This window comes from Zootermopsis nevadensis, unplaced genomic scaffold (assembly GCF_977971745.1).
Source record: "Zootermopsis nevadensis isolate Lab colony 2312 unplaced genomic scaffold, Znev_1.0 Znev_ptg000023l, whole genome shotgun sequence".
In the NCBI taxonomy this organism is placed as follows: domain Eukaryota; kingdom Metazoa; phylum Arthropoda; class Insecta; order Blattodea; family Termopsidae; genus Zootermopsis; species Zootermopsis nevadensis.
Window position 1 is genome coordinate 6,388,421 of NW_028259155.1, and position 18,606 is coordinate 6,407,026.

The window sequence follows — 18,606 nt, forward strand, 5'->3', positions numbered from 1 at the left end:
ATTTAATTAAAGTAGGCGAGGACTTTACACTGACATGGCCTATATAACTCGTTAACGTTGTCACACGCAAATATAATTATCCAAACAGTGGAAAAGAACTATGTTACGAGTAGATATGGAATAAAATATTAAATCTTTATTTAGTTAATGTACATATTGTTGATTCAACAATCAACATCTCTGTTTCTGTCACTGGCTTCAAGAACTTTCACGTCTCCAGATGTAACATCCGCATGATTGAAGTTTTAGTCGTAACATTATATTTTGTCCAGACGAGAAACGCACGATTACTACATAAAACAAAACTGACAGAATGGTTAACAAAGTTAAATAAGTGACCCAGCCTCTAAATAAAAAAGTAAACTTTACAACCTGTTCCAAAATAAACGAAACTTCATTCACGTGGGCTTCTTTGAAATGTGATCTCTGGTTCGTTGCACCGTCTGCATGCTGGAAGAAGTTTTGCTCCAATGTGGTAAATTTCTTTAATGCGGTTAGGTTTCTAGCACTGAAATGTGTACCGGATTTTCACCCGCAAGAAATTGGTCGTCAACAAGATATGCAAAGTCTCTTAACAATATTTTTGGATAGCTGATACACTAAAAATTAGTGTTTTTACACTTCGACTAAAATTATTGTGAGTGTGTAAACTAGTTTAGAAACATTTACGAATCAGAAGCGATTTTTAAATGTCAATCAGCGTCTGCGTGTGTCAGCCTGATAAGGGCCAATGTTTAAAGACGTAACATAGCCAGGGTATAGTTCTAGAACTGAAAAGGCAGATCTGTAAGGTACACAGGTCCTTGTTGAAATGGTCATGAATCATGATATGAGATTACCGTCACGTGTACTGATAACAGCTTTACACTTTTACGTACATATCTGAGCGGTGAGATGTGTATCTATGAGATATTGGCTACAATTAGTGGCTGATGTTTCCGAATCGAAAAGAGACGTTGAAAATTGAGTATTCTGTAAGTTATATCTCACATCACACAGATATTCTAGGTATTAAAGCCATTTAAAATTTATTAACCAACAATCTTAGACTCCCTGTACGTCCATTAACAATATTAACAAGACGAAACATTTTTTTTTCTATATTTGGAGGAGCAAATTCCATTTCTTATATATATAAATAAATAAATAAATGTTTTATTAACCAACAATCTTAGACTCCCTGTACGTCCATTAACAATATTAACAAGACGAAACAATTTTTTTCTATATTTGGAGGAGCAAATTCCATTTCTTATATATATAAATAAATAAATAAATGTTTTATTAACCAACAATCTTAGACTCCCTGTACGTCCATTAACAATATTAACAAGACGAAACAATTTTTTTTCTATATTTGGAGGAGCAAATTCCATTTCTTATATATATAAATAAATAAATAAATGTTTTATTAACCAACAATCTTAGACTCCCTGTACGTCCATTAACAATATTAACAAGACGAAACAATTTTTTTTTCTATATTTGGAGGAGCAAATTCCATTTCTTATATATATATAAATAAATAAATAAATAAATGTTTTATTAACCAACAATCTTAGACTCCCTGTACGTCCATTAACAATATTAACAAGACGAAACAATTTTTTTTCTATATTTGGAGGAGCAAATTCCATTTCTTATATATATAAATAAATAAATAAATGTTTTATTAACCAACAATCTTAGACTCCCTGTACGTCCATTAACAATATTAACAAGACGAAACAATTTTTTTTTCTATATTTGGAGGAGCAAATTCCATTTCTTATATATATATAAATAAATAAATAAATAAATGTTTTATTAACCAACAATCTTAGACTCCCTGTACGTCCATTAACAATATTAACAAGACGAAACAATTTTTTTTCTATATTTGGAGGAGCAAATTCCATTTCTTATATATATAAATAAATAAATAAATGTTTTATTAACCAACAATCTTAGACTCCCTGTACGTCCATTAACAATATTAACAAGACGAAACAATTTTTTTTTCTATATTTGGAGGAGCAAATTCCATTTCTTATATATATAAATAAATAAATAAATGTTTTAATAACTAACAGTCTATGTACGAGATAAACGTTACATAATTATGTCTCGTAACGTGTGTTACGAAAGTACTAATTAGGGCTGATGATGGCTAATAAGAGAGCGGAAACAGTAATCCGAAATATTTAAATATATTATTTGCCAGTTTTAAAGGACTCTGATGATAGTCTGTTACACTCGGGATTACAAAATTACTGGACTTTGTCCATCGTCTGGTATTCAAAAGAACACAGTGTTTCACAAACTGAATCTTTTTCCATCCTCAGGTGAAAATTAGAAGGGGCACATGCTCAGGTGGGCCCGATGTGCTCTTTTGAAAACCCAGACGATGGACGAAGTCCAAGAATTTTTTCGGATCATATTTATTTGAAAGTAAAACAAAATGTGTTTGACGGAAAAACTTAAAACAACCTAGTTATACGAATATACGGCGTGCCAGAAAAAATAGTAATAATTTATTTCGTGAAGTAAGATTTATTATTTTGTACCGACTTCCAAAATTGCAAACTTTGATACTGGTCAAAATTACACCAGACATTCGTCTGTGATTGACCATAATTTTCTCTACAATGGAGTAGTGGTCTGTGGTATTTTCTCGCAGAGGAAATTGACCATCGTCCCGAAATATTCAATGCGTTTTACAGGCCTACGTTTCAAAATTATCCTCTCCTACGTACAATAGAAATTGCTTTTTGAGCATCGCGGAAATGTGTTTTACGATAAATCATTATTATTATTATTATTTAGTGTTCTGTCTGACGACGGGTCCATATGAACAGGATCCTTCCATCCTTTTCTCGGACTGGGACCTGTTCATATACGTTCTTGGCAGATGATCCAGAAGTGGTTTGCCATTGCCTTCTTCTGTGTGTTAACGGAGTAATTGTTGGGATGCCACGGAAAAACCGGGGAAGCCCCCGGAGGAAACCTCCGTGTTGCCTAGACCACGGCCTTGCCCAACACAAGTTATAAATTCGGGCACAGCCGGGAATCGAACCCGAGACCCCAGGATTACAAGGCCAGCGTTCTAACCGCTAGACCACCTCATCTTATTATTATTTAGTGTTCTGTCTGACGACAGGTCCATATGAACAGGATCCTTCCATCCTCTTCTCGGACTGGGACCTGTTCATATACGTTCTTGGCAGATGATCCAGAAGTGGTTTGCCATTGCCTTCTTCTGTGTGTGAATGGAGTAATTGTTGGGATACCACGGAGAAACCGGGGAAGCCCCCCGGAGGAAAACTCCGTGTTGCCTAGACCACGGCCTTGCCCAACACAAGTTATAAATTCTGGCACCGCCGGGAATCGAACCCGAGACCCCAGGATTACAAGGCCAGCGTTCTAACCGCTAGACCACATCGTTGCAATTTAATTTCCTTGTGGGACAATAACCAACAAAAACTGAAAAATCATATGTACACGGAGAAACACAGACCCGTTACTCAATTATCATTATTGCCATTATTATCTCTTCTCGATAAACGAAATCGGGTCACCGCTTTCCCCCCTTAAAGTCTAATGTTTCTGAGTCACGTGTCCGGTTATCGTACTCTGGATGACGTAGTGGGTGTGGATGTGACCCGCCTTGTACTGGAGCATCTGCAGATGAGCGGGATTAAGACTAAGCTCAGAGTCTTCTGAATTAGGGCTCTCCTCCAACAACCAACTTCCGCATTGCCGGCCAAAGTCCGACTGCGTTATCTGACCAAGAGAGTGTGCTGGTGGGCTGACAGTTGGCGCCACGACAGGATGCTAGGGGAACTAAAAGTGTGAGGTTAATGTAGTTGCGAGTTTATCAAGAAACTAGCGATTTCTGGTTTACTGTTGTCTCTCTTTGTGCATAGAAATTATTAGCCAAATTAAAGAAGATATATTTCGTTGATTACGCCTACATATCTAACTGAATTGTCAAATATGTCGTATAATTCTCCTATTGTTTGTGGCGTGTGAACTGTTTTGTAAAAGTTCTTCGTGTTCTTCGTTAGGAAATGAATTTGGAAGATCTCGAAACTTGATGTTACTTTCGTCCGTTAAACTTCTGACATTTGTCTAGTAAGCCGATACGACTATTGATTATGAATTGCACTTTGCTCAACTACGTGCGCCATGTTCACTGTATTCGAGTGGCAGTAGGGCTGATGTATTACGTCTGTGACCCTACTACAAAGGTCATTTAGGTCTAAATCTGTGGTTAATATCACTCTCTGGTATTGTGTATAAGCGATTTCATACTTCTCAAGGAAAAGTGTGGACACACATAGGTGTGGGAATTGAGAATTTTTTAATTCTGGATTTTGAAGTTTCGAATTTTTTTTTTAAAACTGTTCGTGTTTACAAGTTTTAAATAAGGAAATTAAGAGAGATTATGCTCCATTTCACAAGTAAATTTTAACGAATAAAAAATACTGTTAAATTAATTATATACGAAATATATATTTGTCTTCTCAATATAATAAATGCATTAGGAATAATTTACGCTATGGTATTTTACTAATATTGCTATATATATAATTGTTGTCAATATATTGCAGAAAAATATTAGCAAGAAAAGCGGGTTTAGAGGCATCATTCCTATTTCATTAGGCCTTATTGAGTGTTATCGTGGTAAGAGTAATTTTGATTTTTGAAAGCCTTCTCTGTTATTTGTAAAACTTATATATTCGTGGTATTGGTGGCTATATACAGGTATACAAGGTGTCCCAGAAATATGTATACACACATTCGATGAATGAAATTAAGACATTTAATAAACTAAACCATTACATACGTCAGCATTGCTACTTGGTGAATTAGGGAATCTTGTGTAGGTGCTCAAAATTACCAACCTGTGGCAGAGTTTACAGCTGTGGAGACTGACAAGTGGCCACCAAAGTTGCTGCTGTGTATACATCTTTTTGGGACATTCTATATATTCATAATACGAGGTGCGATCGGAAAGTTTCCAGACTGCGCGTATAAAAACCCGTACACTTATCTCAGGTATTAAATTCATCCATCACCCTCGAAGTAGTTCCCCTGGGAGTGAACACAACGATCCCAGCGCCGCTGCCAAGCCTGGAACCATCCCTGGAAATCTTTCTTTGTCAGCCTGTCAAGCACCATCTGCGATTTTGCCTGAATCTCTTCTATCGTCTCAAATCTTTTTCCCTTTAGCTGAATTTTCATCTTTGGGAAGAGGAAGAAGTCACACGGAGCTTAGAAAGGAAGTTGGGGTCGGTTCTTGCAAGATCTTTGAGCTCCTGACAAACGAGAAGTCGATTCTGCTTCTGGTCCTCAGACAGGATGCGTCGCATGTGGAGTTCTTTCTTTAGAATCAGCTGACAGGTCCCATAGCCTATCCCAACAATGTCGCACAAGTCGTTGATGGTACGACGTCGATCTTCGTAACATTTTCGGGCGTTGTGCTCGAAGATGGTCGTCCAGAACGCTCGTCATCATCGACAGAGGTTCGGCCATTTTTAAAACGTGAATGCCACACAAAAGTTTGTGCACGACCCATTGCGGACTCCCCAAATGCTTGCTTTAGTATTTCATAGGTTTCCGTAGCCGTTTTGGCGAGTCTTTGGCAAGAGATTCAGGCAGAATCGGAGATGGTGCTTGACAGGCTGACAAAGAAAGATTTCCAGGGATGCTTCCAGGCTTGGCAGCGGCGCTGGGATCGTTGTGTTTACTCCCAGGGGAACTACTTCGAGGGTGATGGATGAATTTAATACCTGAGATAAGTGTACGGGTTTTTATACGCGCAGTCTTGAAACCTTCCGATCGCACCTCGTATCAAACGAGCATAAGTTTGTGTGCTGATTTATATTTGTAGTTGTAAAATCATTAATTAAACTTACACAGTTGACGATTAGTCAAAATGTATTGTTAACTTGGCGTTTTTTAATTACGCTTCTCATCCGGTGTTTTTAGGTTATATTCATGAAATTATAAGCCAGTTATTTCATGCCGAGTACTCGCCGTATCTCGTTTCTTCTTTTAGATCTGCACCTTAAACTGCGTTTCTGAAATGGTGCCCAGTGAAAAGTGTAGTCCATGATTGACAGTCTGATGTTCTTATCAGTCGCTAAGTTAAAATAACGAGATTAATTTGTTGAAATCAGCAACTCTCTTAACTTAATTAATGTCTTAAAATGGCATTATAGCCGACGATGGCTAGCCAATAAAATCTCAAAACAGATATTTCATACGAAACACAAGTAATAAAACACTGGAGTATTCTATGGATCTCATGGAATAAGAAATAAGTATTCAGAATAATACAATATAGAATCCTATAAAACAATAACATCCCTGTTCTTAATTAAGCAACTCGTCGTGGAAACGTATGTAAACTGGAGGTATGTCTCCACCCACTCTTATACTCGGCTCTAGATTGAGGTTAGTGGTCATTCTCACGACGCCTCGGATACTCTCTGGATGCCAGATCCGTTCTGAACAACGGCAGAGAGAAGAGTCCTGCCCTTACCGGAAATTGAAATCCAATGCATGAGTGTTTGTTACAGGCAAAGTATGAAATCTTGGCATTCAGCATAATACCTGTCCATTTTAGGTGAAGTATAAATATAACAATTTTTTATTATTATATAACTTAATTATATAACTACAGATTTCCATGACAAATCCAAGCAATTTGTCATTTTCCTTCACCCAAAATTAATATCTTCGATTATGCCATACAATATCGAGTGTTACACATTAATTAAATAATATCAAAGCTCCGGACCAAACCTACTTCTACATTTCTTCTTAAATTTGGATAAAAATTCTGGTAACATTTTATATCAACCCGAAAAGAATTTATTATATCAATCTGTTTAAATGAGTGCATGTATGCTAAGCAGAACAGTTTTATTTTCAGTTCAGGATCAGTCGACTCTGTGAGGTCAAAGGAAGTTAGAATTTGGCCGTATGAATTGTACATACGAGGGAGATAAGGTCTTTTTCTTCAGAAATACCTAGGCACCAAAGACCATATAAAAGATGTAATCGTTTTGTGCCGTTTGATTTGAAATTTCTATTATTTAATGTGTTGAGACCGCAACGATGGTCTAGCGGTTAGAACGCTGGCCTTGTAATCCTGGGGTCTCGGGTTCGATTCCCGGCGGTGCCCGAATTTATAACTTGTGTTGGGCAAGGCCGTGGTCTAGGCAACACGGAGTTTTCCTCCGGGGGCTACCCCGGTTTCTCCGTGGCATCCCAACAATTACTCCATTCACACACACAAGAAGGCAATGGCAAACCACTTCTGGATCATCTGCCAAGAACGTATATGAACAGGTCCCAGTCCGAGAAGAGAAAAGGATGGAAGGATCCTGTTCATATGGACCTGTCGTCAGACAGAACACTAAATAATAATAAGATGAGGTGGTCTAGCGGTTAGAACGCTGGCCTTGTAATCCTGGGGTCTCGGGTTCGATTCCCGGCGGTGCCTGAATTTATAACTTGTGTTGGGCAAGGCCGTGGTCTAGGCAACACGGAGGTTTCCTCCGTGGCATCCCAAAAAATACTCCATTCACACAGAAGAAGGCAATGGCAAACCACTTCTGGATCATCTGCCAAGAACGTATATGAACAGGTCCCAGTCCGAGAAAAGGATGGAAGGATCCTGTTCATATGGACCTGTCGTCAGACAGAACACTAAATAATAATAAGATGAGGTGGTCTAGCGGTTAGAACGCTGGCCTTGTAATCCTGGGGTCTCGGGTTCGATTCCCGGCGGTGCCCGAATTTATAACTTGTGTTGGGCAAGGCCGTGGTCTAGGCAACACGGAGTTTTCCTCCGGGGGCTTCCCCGGTTTCTCCGTGGCATCCCAACACACAGAAGAAGGCAATGGCAAACCACTTCTGGATCATCTGCCAAGAACGTATATGAACAGGTCCCAGTCCGAGAAAAGGATGGAAGGATCCTGTTCATATGGACCTGTCGTCAGACAGAACACTAAATAATAATATAGTTTAATAGTTTATGAGGTGTTCAAATTTTATTACTGTTGGCTCTCTGCAGACTTGTCTTTGTAGTCAACCTTTTCCACTGTCTTTTGCCATGGCGTGCTGTGAAGAAGTGACGTTCACTGTATAAGATCTTGATAAAGATTCTTGTGTTCTTATACTGAGATGCACTGCAAAAACCGAGCTACATAACCTACAAAAAATACGAAAATTCTGGATTTACCTAGGCTTAAGATGGTCACAGGAGAAATGCTGGTTGCTTCTCTGATAGGACAGAAATAAGGGACAGAATTCAAATAGAAGACGTCTTTCAACTGTTCCACACGATGACAAGAGGCTAGATGGTTTTGAGCATTGGTCAGTTGTCGACAACTTGAGATGTTCAAAGACTTATGCCAAAGAAAAATCTCAAATTTTTTCACACTGTGTCATAAAAATAAATGTATGTGAATAATAAAATAATTCATAGTTTAGAAATGTATGGTCAGTTAAAGTAGAACACTGCTCGCATAATACAACGGATTATGTTCTACCACAGTAATAATTGGTAATTGCTTTGGAAACTTTATAAATTGTACATAAAACAAATACCTCTCATTTTTATTTTTTAAAATATATTAATAATTTGTAAATAGGGCACCAAGAAGCACAACTGTGCAGATACCTTTATGCCCAGAAAAGAATTAAAAATTAAAATGTTAACTTCTTATCTCCATGCGTCTTCTGTATACTTGTTCAACACTCTTTAGAAATATACTTACTTTTCCCATGAGCCTGAAATGGTTAAATTACTTTTATCGTAAGTTTTATGTTCTTTTGGATTGGATTCGTTCAGATGGTAATGTGTACGGAGTTCCATACACGCAGCTTTTAACACTTCTGAGATATAATCGGCGCACTAGTTTTTGGCCGGTGGAGAAGCTAGCGGAGCTGGCGGACGGGCCTACTCTGTGTACCTGAGGTGGCGCGGTCAGCGTATTTCTTTTGTTTGGGCGTTCAGTCCGAGACTCGCTCCTAGCCTTCCCCTTGAAAATTCCACCGGCCAAAAACAACTGCGTCAACTATACGTGACATCATAAATCTAAAATCTTGTTAAGTACCGATCCATCAGTTATTTTGGAGATTTTCTTATAGAATGAAATATGCGAAAGCCTGCAATGACTGGAGCATGGAAAAGTTTGAGACTTCGAGGATCCGTTAGTTGGGGCTAAAGATGTTAAATACGGAATAGCAAATGACAGTTTCAAACACAAAGAAAACCAACACAACCAAACAACAAAAACACTTTACTGATTCCATCATCAGGAAGATAAGAGTGAAATTTTGAACAAGCACAGCATCCCTTGCTGGGTTACGACCTTCGTGCATTTGTAGTTTAATACATTAATAAATAAAGTATAACCAGGGATGTTCTTACACTAAAGGGACATTTGTGTTGACTGTTAGCCATGTTCGAAAGCAGGGAAGAATTATCCCATCAAAAATTTCTCATTAGCCAGAATAATTTCGGTTGGTTGATTGTCTGGGAGATAAATACATTTTGGCTGAAGGCTGCCATGACTGGGGGCCGGTTTGAATTTGGCTTGCAACTGAGGAAAAGCACGGAAAACCTCAGTCAGGATAGCCTAATAGTGTTGGACAGCCGTGGGTGACTTCAGACAGCCCTCGGTCTGTAACGTCGTTTGCATCACGAAACGTTTTAACACAGGAACTTAGGCATACAAGTGTCTAGTCTACAATCAAATTCAAAATACATCGTTAAACATTTATAAAACAAGTTTTGTTTAAATATACTGTTTGAAGAGATTTACCGAAACTATCGATGATGAACCTGTGTGTGTGTGTGTGTGTTTCCAATTATAATTACAGATGATAAGATAAAGCAGGAAGTCTTGTCGGGCGAAAGTAAATATGTCTCCTGCATGTGCCTTGCTTTTCGTTAAAACAACTTGAACGTACAATATCTTCTGTGCGCACTGCGAGGAGCGCCTACGAACCATCTGTGAACTAGGGTCGACTGGTGGAGCGCTCTCTTAGGAATATCATGCACTACGTTGTAACAGCGACCCATCGAAGTAAATTATAAATGGAATAAACAATCGATACGTGCTAGTAACAGTACCTACAATTTTTTCTTTCCCATATATTAGGTTATTTACGGTCATTGTATGATTATAATCTGAAGGAAATGTGGAATTTTTATTTTATTTTTTTATTGCTTGATGATGCTACGAAGTGTTACGTTTAAGTAAGGTGATCTATTGTAAGTGCATATCGATTTCATGGAGGCATTTTGTCTTTTACAAAGAACAAAAATGACGCCGATTTGAGATTTTGAGTTTATGTCTGACAAATGGTGTAGTCTACCAAACGACAGGAAACAGTGCGCAGATATAGGTCATTCAGTCGCATGGTTATTGATTATTCGCCCTAGACAGTTGAATACTGAGAAAATATATTTTGTGTAGTAAGTTTTTCAAGCATTTCTCGTTTCTCTCCTCCAAGTCTACAAAATGACCACTTTTTGAATAAAATTATTTGGACCTGAAGGAAGAAGTAGAAGGTAGATGGAGAAAATTACACAATGACGAGCATCACAATTTTTGATCACTACGTTTCGGAAGCTGGATCTGCTTCCGTCCTCAGGTTAAAACTTGGGAGGGGTCACCTACTCGGTTAGGTCCGATGGAGTGAACTAACCTCAATCACTGGTCCAGTGATTTCTATCGAACCCAACTGAATAAGTGTCCTTCGCCCCTTTTTAACCTGTGGAAGGAAGCAGATGTAGCTTCCGAAACGCAGTGTTCTCATTAAAAACACAGACGATGGACATAGTCCAAGAGTTTAGTGATCCCGATTGTAACGCACCATCATCAGTAACCTTTAAAATTGACTTGTACACATCAGCACGTGCTGAGAGGATATTCAACAGCTGTGCCGCTAGGACGAAGAACCATGAGTCACCGGCAAGCTTACTGGAACGAGGATTTGGATAATTCTCATTTCGTTCAAGCTTTCCCATGAATGACGTGGGAAAATTATCTTTGTCTTTACTGTAAGTTTGCTAGATCTCTGCTACGCGTATCAACAGTGTATTAGGTTACTGGGGGCTTCGTTTATCTGTTTTAAAATGTCTGTAGTCAGGATTGGTATATTATGCAAGAATTTGTAACCAATTTCTTTGTGTGAAATTGTGTAATTTGATATTTAATTTCATATTTTATGTCAGGTTTAGATAAAACATTTCAATTTAATCTTATTTCAGGCATTACAACTAATTAAAAATTTGCTACAAAGATGTTTATTTTAACGATAACGAAACAAATTCACTTTTTTTACAAAGAAGAGAGTATTGCAGTGAATTAGCTAAGTTATTATGAAGGGAAGATAATGTCTGTTTGTTGAGACCATAGGATAGTACACGTAGAGAAATTATAATCTAATTACTTTTAAGATCTCGATGTTTATATTGACATGGCTGACGTTAAACCAGCAAGATCCAAAGCATATCTATGATTCATATCTATCGCTCATTCTGATTGGTCCAAAGTGTCTCACAATCAAGATACAGCAATTATCAAGTGACAATGAGAGAGATAAGCTGGCAGGTATCTTAATTCTTCATTTAACGTGTCAGTCACTTGTCGTAGTTTTGATGAAATGTGTGAAATATGTTCCGTTAAGTAACAATTTTTTGAAAGAAAGAATTTCCAAATTCCGTTTCATTATGAACAACACTGCGGACCGATCAACTTAAAACAGTTACGTAATTTTCGAGTTGAACAGGCCTAAGACGCGCTGTGAATTATTGCACTGAATATTTTAAAAAAAATTAACAACATTAATTATAAATATATCCTTTTATTAATTGTATGAAACAAAGGCATGAGCAGGTACAAACTATGCGATTAGGATCTGTATTGGATCTCCGAACTGTCGTATGTATCATGATACACGCCTTGCAGTGGAAACCTTAAATGTTGGTAAAACAGGTATTTGCTATCCCACAGCTAACTAACTAACTAACTAGATGGCTTACCGAACCCGAAGGTTCATCACCGAATTAACCAAAGCCCTCCAATGGACCGTGTCCTGGGCCAACGAAATCCAGTCTCCTTCAACTCCTATCTCCCATAGATCCCGCCTGAGATTATCCTCCCATCTACGTCTAGGTCTCCCCAGCGGTCTCTTCCCCTCAGGCTTCCCAAATTGTGGACCCAACCAACCAGATGGCTTAGGGAACCCGAAGGTTCATCACCGAATTAACCAAAGCCCTCCACCGGACCCTGTCCTGGGCCAACGAAATCCAGTCTCCTTCAACTCCTATCTCCCATAGATCCCGCCTGAGATTATCCTCCCATCTACGTCTATTTCTTCCCAGAGGTCTCTTCCCCTCAGGCTTCCCAAATTGTGGACCCAACCAACCAGATGGCTTAGGGAACCCGAAGGTTCATCACCGAATTAACCAAAGCCCTCCACCGGACCCTGTCCTGGGCCAACAAAATCCAGTCTCCTTCAACTCCTATCTCCCATAGATCCCGCTTGAGATTATCCTTCCATCTACGTCTAGGTCTCTCCAGAGGTCTCTTCCCCTCAGGTTTCCCAACCAATACCCAGTGCACACCTCTTGCCCCATCCATGCGCGCTACATGCCCAGCCCACCTCATTCTTCTCGACTTAATCACCCTCACAATATTGGGGGAGGAGTACAGATTTTTAAGCTCATCATTATGCAGTTTTCTCCAGGCCCCATCGTCTTCTCTCCTAGGCCTAAATATCCTCCTCAACACCCGATTCTCAAACACCTGCAATCTATGTTCCTCCCTCTGAGTGAGAGACCATGTTTCGCACCCATACAAAACAACAGGCAAAATCTATCCCAGCGCTACTTACATTTATTTTCTCCAAATTAAAAATTATTTCCACATACAAGTGGAAACGCGTGTCTATGAGCTAAATGATAATCCTGACGTCGGCAGAGATTACGTTATCTCTGATAATGAGATAAAGATAGACCAGATGAAAGCATTAGAAGTTCAGCTACCCGAAATTCAACAGTTTCAAAACAGATATTTGAATCTATCCGACATTATAACTTATTTAGCGGAAGATAAAACAATATATCAAATCTGTCATCTGACTAACTTATGGATCCATGGAATGTAATAAAGATGTATGTATGTACAATTTCTCAGGATCCTTCTTATACAATCTTTTCTTGATGTTCATTATCTGGTACATCAGCCTTTGTTTTTGTTATGCAGGTACGTCTATAGTCCACGACTGTAATCTTGAGACTTGCAAGGAATGCAGGAATGCCGAAGTGCTTTTGTCTCGTGGTGTGTAAGGCGTGGACAGAGCGATGCCCCTGCCGCTGAGCCATTAGACTTTCCGCTCTACTCCGGCACAGATCAAAATCACCGACGTCACTTTACACTCCGACTCAGAATGACCAGCGCGAACCACTCGTGGTCCGCAACCCGCAGTAAGAAAACGAATTACGATCCACAGTTTCGTTGATGGAAAATTTATAAAAATGCGAATAAGAATCCTTACGTATAATTTTAAAGTGTCCTATCAGTGTACGCCATATTATTAAATTTGTTTAACTACGAGGTTTTATGTTCTCCTCAGAGACCTGTAATATTGAACAATAAACAATTATTTCACATCAGCCTGTAATGAAGCACTTACTTGCGACCATTACTAGTGAATTTTGGACACTAACAATTCATGAAACTAGTCTCTTATTTATTGTCATCGAATTGAATCAAAGGCTTGTGTTTTTCATAGATATTTTTACGTTGAACGCCATAGTCATTGAGTGATGACTGTCGTAATGATGTTTAAACTTATTGGAATTTTAAAATTACGTACAGTTCGACTTGTGTCACATCCTACCCTGAAGCATTTATAAACAATTGTCTTAGGAAATCTTATCCCTGTGTGAATGAGATTTTGTCGTAAGATTCCGCAAGGCGTTTCTGAATTCCAGGGCCTCTGGCGTGGACCTAACACTCCTCAAGCCCGTCTGCGTTCAAACAACGATGACAAGTCATCGGAAGTATACCGTTACCCATAACGGGCAGTCATCTGTCATGTCTTGGTAAGGCTGATGATATATTTTGTATTTCTTTGGAAGTGTTTGACGGCGTCTTGAGTTTCAAGGTACATTTATTACAATTAACCATCTTATTCACCATTCTTTCAAGGCTTTTGGTGCCATACTGCGGTCAGATTATCCGTCATCTGATAACACTACCTCTGGCCACCAACGGGCCCCAACTACCGTCAACAAGTTAACTCTGTCCGCGGTGCAGTTGCACTGATTTATGGTAAACGCTATTGACTTTTCATTTGCAGGTATGGTCTTTGTAATTGGACTCTTAGCGTCTGTCCTACAGGAGAGGCAAAGATATATTTGCCCTCCACTGCTTCTGAAGTCATGTTTTACATTTCGGAGTCTTGGCTTCTCAGTTTACATAACGTAATGATTAATTCTCCTTGAAGAAGGAAGTAATACGGAGACACGATTAGAAGTCGTCGCTGGGAAATTTATCAGAGAAGTCTTGCCTCAGAATGCTAGCGTGATACAAAGTCAAATTTGATCGAACATTACGTTAGGAATCATGCAAAAACAGTGTAAATAAGTCGGCTCTGTATCGTGTACAGGCATACCTCGGAGATATTGCGGTCTCGGGGTCCAGACCACCGCAATAAGCGAGTCACACGAATTTTTTGGTTTCCCAGTGCATATAAAAGTTATGTTTACACTATACTGTAGTCTATTATACGAGGCTCGTCCACAAAGTAAGTTTCCCTGGGGCCGTTTACAGAAACAAAACACAATTTCATGGAAATATTTATTGCGACAGATACAGCAAGTGTCCAGCTATTTTTCAACATATTCGCCACCGGAGTTGAGACATTTGTCATACCGTGGGACCAACTTTTGAATACCTGTGTCGTAGAAGTCTGCCGCCTGGGATTGGAACCACTGTGTGACAACCATCTCCGCCTCTCTGTCATTCTCAAAACGCTGACGCTGACCGGACAGGAATTTCTTGAGGTGTAGGAAAAGATGGAAATCACTGGGAGCGAGGTCCGGGCTGTAGGGTGGATGATTAAACACCTCCCAGCTGAACTCCTGCAGGAGACTTGCTGTCCGTCGAGCCGTGTGCGGCCTAGCGTTATCACTGACCGCACTTCACAGTCGGCGGGAGCTGGAATAAGAACCTCCATCTTCAACAGCTGCAACGATGCTACTGTGAGAACGCGGGAAGTACCGTTAGTGCATGCGCCATGCTACGTCATTGCTCTATCACGTACGCACAGTCGCTTCGCGCAATATAAGGTTTGCTAGCTGTGGGACGAGTGGGAAACGTACTTTGTGGACGCGCCTCGTATCTAAAAAATTGCGAAAATTACCAAAATGTGACACAGAGACACGAAGTGAGCACATGCTGTTGGAAAAATGGCGCCGATAGACTTGCTCGACGCAGGGTTGCCACACACCTTCGAGTTGTAAAAACAGCAATATCTGCGAAGCGCAATAAAGCGAGGTATGGCTGTATTATCTCCGAATATTTTAATACCCTTTCGTGGCCTTGAAAATGTAATGTTTCCAGGTGTCGACGAGGCAGTTGTTAGAGATCTGATGGAGTGAAAACGAATCTACTGGAGTCTAAATGACACAAGGCTCGAGTCTGAACATGACAACTCATAAAACACAACATCGGCACCGAACATGACGGCATGAAACAGAAAGACAAAGTTCACACGTGTTCCTGTGTTATGTACACATAACAAAAATGCATGTTCGAAGGTCACAGCGGAATCGTACGTTGTAACACACGAACAGAAGAGTCCATGAGAGTGATGAAGGGTCGGTTGGGGGAGACCGAAGTCCTTCCGTGGCTTTGGATCACGTAATTTGTTTACCTTGTACTACAAATGGATGATTTTGCTTCGCCCATTACTTTTGTCTGTAAATTGCAAGTTGTAGTTTTATTCGGGTTCCGTTTGATGTAAAGAATGCCTTCCGAGAGGCTATGCCCACTTCCTCGAGAGCCAGACGTCTGTGAAAGGTAATTTTCATGAAGGATAAATACCTAGAGAGCTCCGTGGAAAGGATGCCGACTGTCGCCATTTTGTGGATAAGGTACTAATCATATTCCTAAGTTTACGTTTAAAAGTCTCCACAGTCGGCCTTCAGAATGCAAACTGCTTTACGGGATTTAAGATTTAAATATCTCCAAAATGTACACATTATTTTTACAAGGACATTTTCCTGAAGAGTATTTATGTGTTCAAGATGAGGTTAAATCTGAGTTGTTGTTAAATTAAATACAGGCAACTCTCGGTTTACGAACGAGTTCTGTTCCAAGACATTCTTCGTTATGTGTATCTTGCATTCCTGAGATTTTACGATATGTATCGTATACGTTAGCAGCCATTTTAAAGCATTAAAACCACGTACTAAAACATCGAATGGTCTATACCAGTGGTATTCAACCTGGGGTACGCGAAGACATCTTAGGGGGTACGTGAAATTTAAAAAAAATATATTATTTTATGATAAACACTGAATAATCAGTAATGTAATTTATTTAATTTATTTTAGATGTAGATTATATACTATGTATAACTTGAATTATACATAGTATAAAGTTGAAGAGAAATTATATCTGGGGGTACACGAATAAAAAAGGTTGAATACCACTGGTCTATACAATACGTTTTATTATAATGTGTATATGCGTTATGGTTTATCGTATACGATACGTAGCGTACGCCACGTGGCGTGGCATGTAAACCAACTTTTTTTACTGACTAGATTAGTTTTATTAACCAAGAACAGTTCAGTATAATTATTATATAATAATTTTCTGATAATTATTGTAATAAATAAATGTTTTAAAAGTTTATTTATATAAATCTTACAATTATGTTGACTATACGTTCGGCAGTTCGTTTTATAAGAAACTCCATCTATTGGCGACTTTAAGAAATGTTGAATGAATTGTAACGTTCGTTATAGGAAATGTTCGTAAACCGAGAGTTTCCTTACAAATACTATAGAAAGTCTACATGTAGAACTGAGACCATTACTACAGAATGAGACAGCACAAATTAAAATTTAAAGAGACTGTATGTATGTTATCGGAAAGAAAATAGTATAGAATATCGGTTGACCTTCAATAACCTAACCTCATTTCCCGCTCACCTGTAAATGAAATTTACTACATGCGATAACATTGGGAGTTTAACCCTTGTATTTATAGTGGCAAAGAACGAAGGGGTACTGTGATTACGTGGCCAGAAATAAAAAGTCAACGAGGTGTTAATAAGTTAATTTTGTGCCTCCATTATTCTCATGCACATTCTTCCCGGAAGTGTGAGACAGTGGCGCCATACTCTGACGCTTGTCCAGGGCAAAATATGAACCACACCACCATGGTAAATTAAGGCAAACTTTATTAGATTACTTACCACCTTGCTATTCGTGGTTACTTATATTTTATATATGATAAACTGGTTGGCATTATTATTGGTTGCATAAAGAAGAAACATGGAAAAGTTTAAATATTAACCTCGAGTGTATAAATCTTTTTGGGACATTCTGTATACAGACTGGGAAGAATTATTGGAAAAGTTTGTTGTCATATCAGCGAATGACATTTAGTTAGGAGATTTTAAATGTCGTTTTCCAAAGATGTTAAGACATTTTGTTACAGAAAGAGAGGTACATCTCAAATAGGAAGTAATTGGAATTATCTTTACTCTACTCTAGCTCAAAAATATGAAGTCACAGTGAAAATAAAATACCGGAAACCACGTGGGAGACTCGACGTACAGGAGAGAAATACAGAGATTTATCTTCCTACAAAACCACTTTGCAAGGATAATTTGCCAGTCAAATGTACAAAGCTAGAAGACGTTAAAAAATTGTGCAAATATTTAGAACAAGAGTTTCAGGCTTCCATGGCATCCTTGAGAACAGGAAATGACGGTGGTAACTGAATATTAAGACCTGAAGTTTTCACGGCGGCTAGCGTAATAAATTCTTCTCGGGCTTAACACCAACGTTTCGAGAACCATATTTGTCGTGAGGACGAGGACGAAGATGGTTCTCAAAACGCTGGTATTCTTTAATTAAGCTACCTTACACCTTATACCGTTTATAAAATTAAACGGATTAGTTTTAAGGTAATGATTATGATTACTAGAGGACATTTATAAAACTAAAATATAATTAAAGTTTTTCACATTTGTAACTGTCTTTGCCCAATCATTTTAATTAAATGTTAATACCACAGCTTTCGAGTGAACAAGGACCAAAAATCACAGAAAGTTTTACTACAAGCTAGTAGAAAGATTGTCCTAGAAATGAATTCAGAAAAAAACTAAGTACATGTTAGTATTCCGTCAGCAAACAGGCGGGTAAAATCATATCAGGGTGGATAATAAGTCCTTTGAAAGTTTTACAAAGTTCAAATATCTGGGAACAACAATAACAAATGAAAATGATACTCATGAGGAAGTTAGGAGGAGATTAAATTCCAGAAATGCTTGCTACTTCTCAGCTCAAAA

The 18,606-nt window shown here is 38.7% G+C and overlaps 2 long non-coding RNA genes across 2 annotated transcripts in view; one reads left to right on the forward strand and one right to left on the reverse strand.

The window, feature by feature from the left end:
• Nucleotides 1–13,666, forward strand: part of LOC110834597 (uncharacterized) — a 34,477-nt gene extending 20,811 nt beyond the window's left edge. The window contains exon 4 of the long non-coding RNA XR_002544647.2: nt 13,278–13,666. This is a non-coding gene — a long non-coding RNA (uncharacterized LOC110834597). The remainder of the gene's footprint in view (nt 1–13,277) is intronic.
• LOC110834598 (uncharacterized) overlaps nt 1–18,606 on the reverse strand; it is an 82,339-nt gene that overhangs the window by 2,736 nt on the left and 60,997 nt on the right. The gene's annotated exons all lie outside the window — the stretch shown is intronic.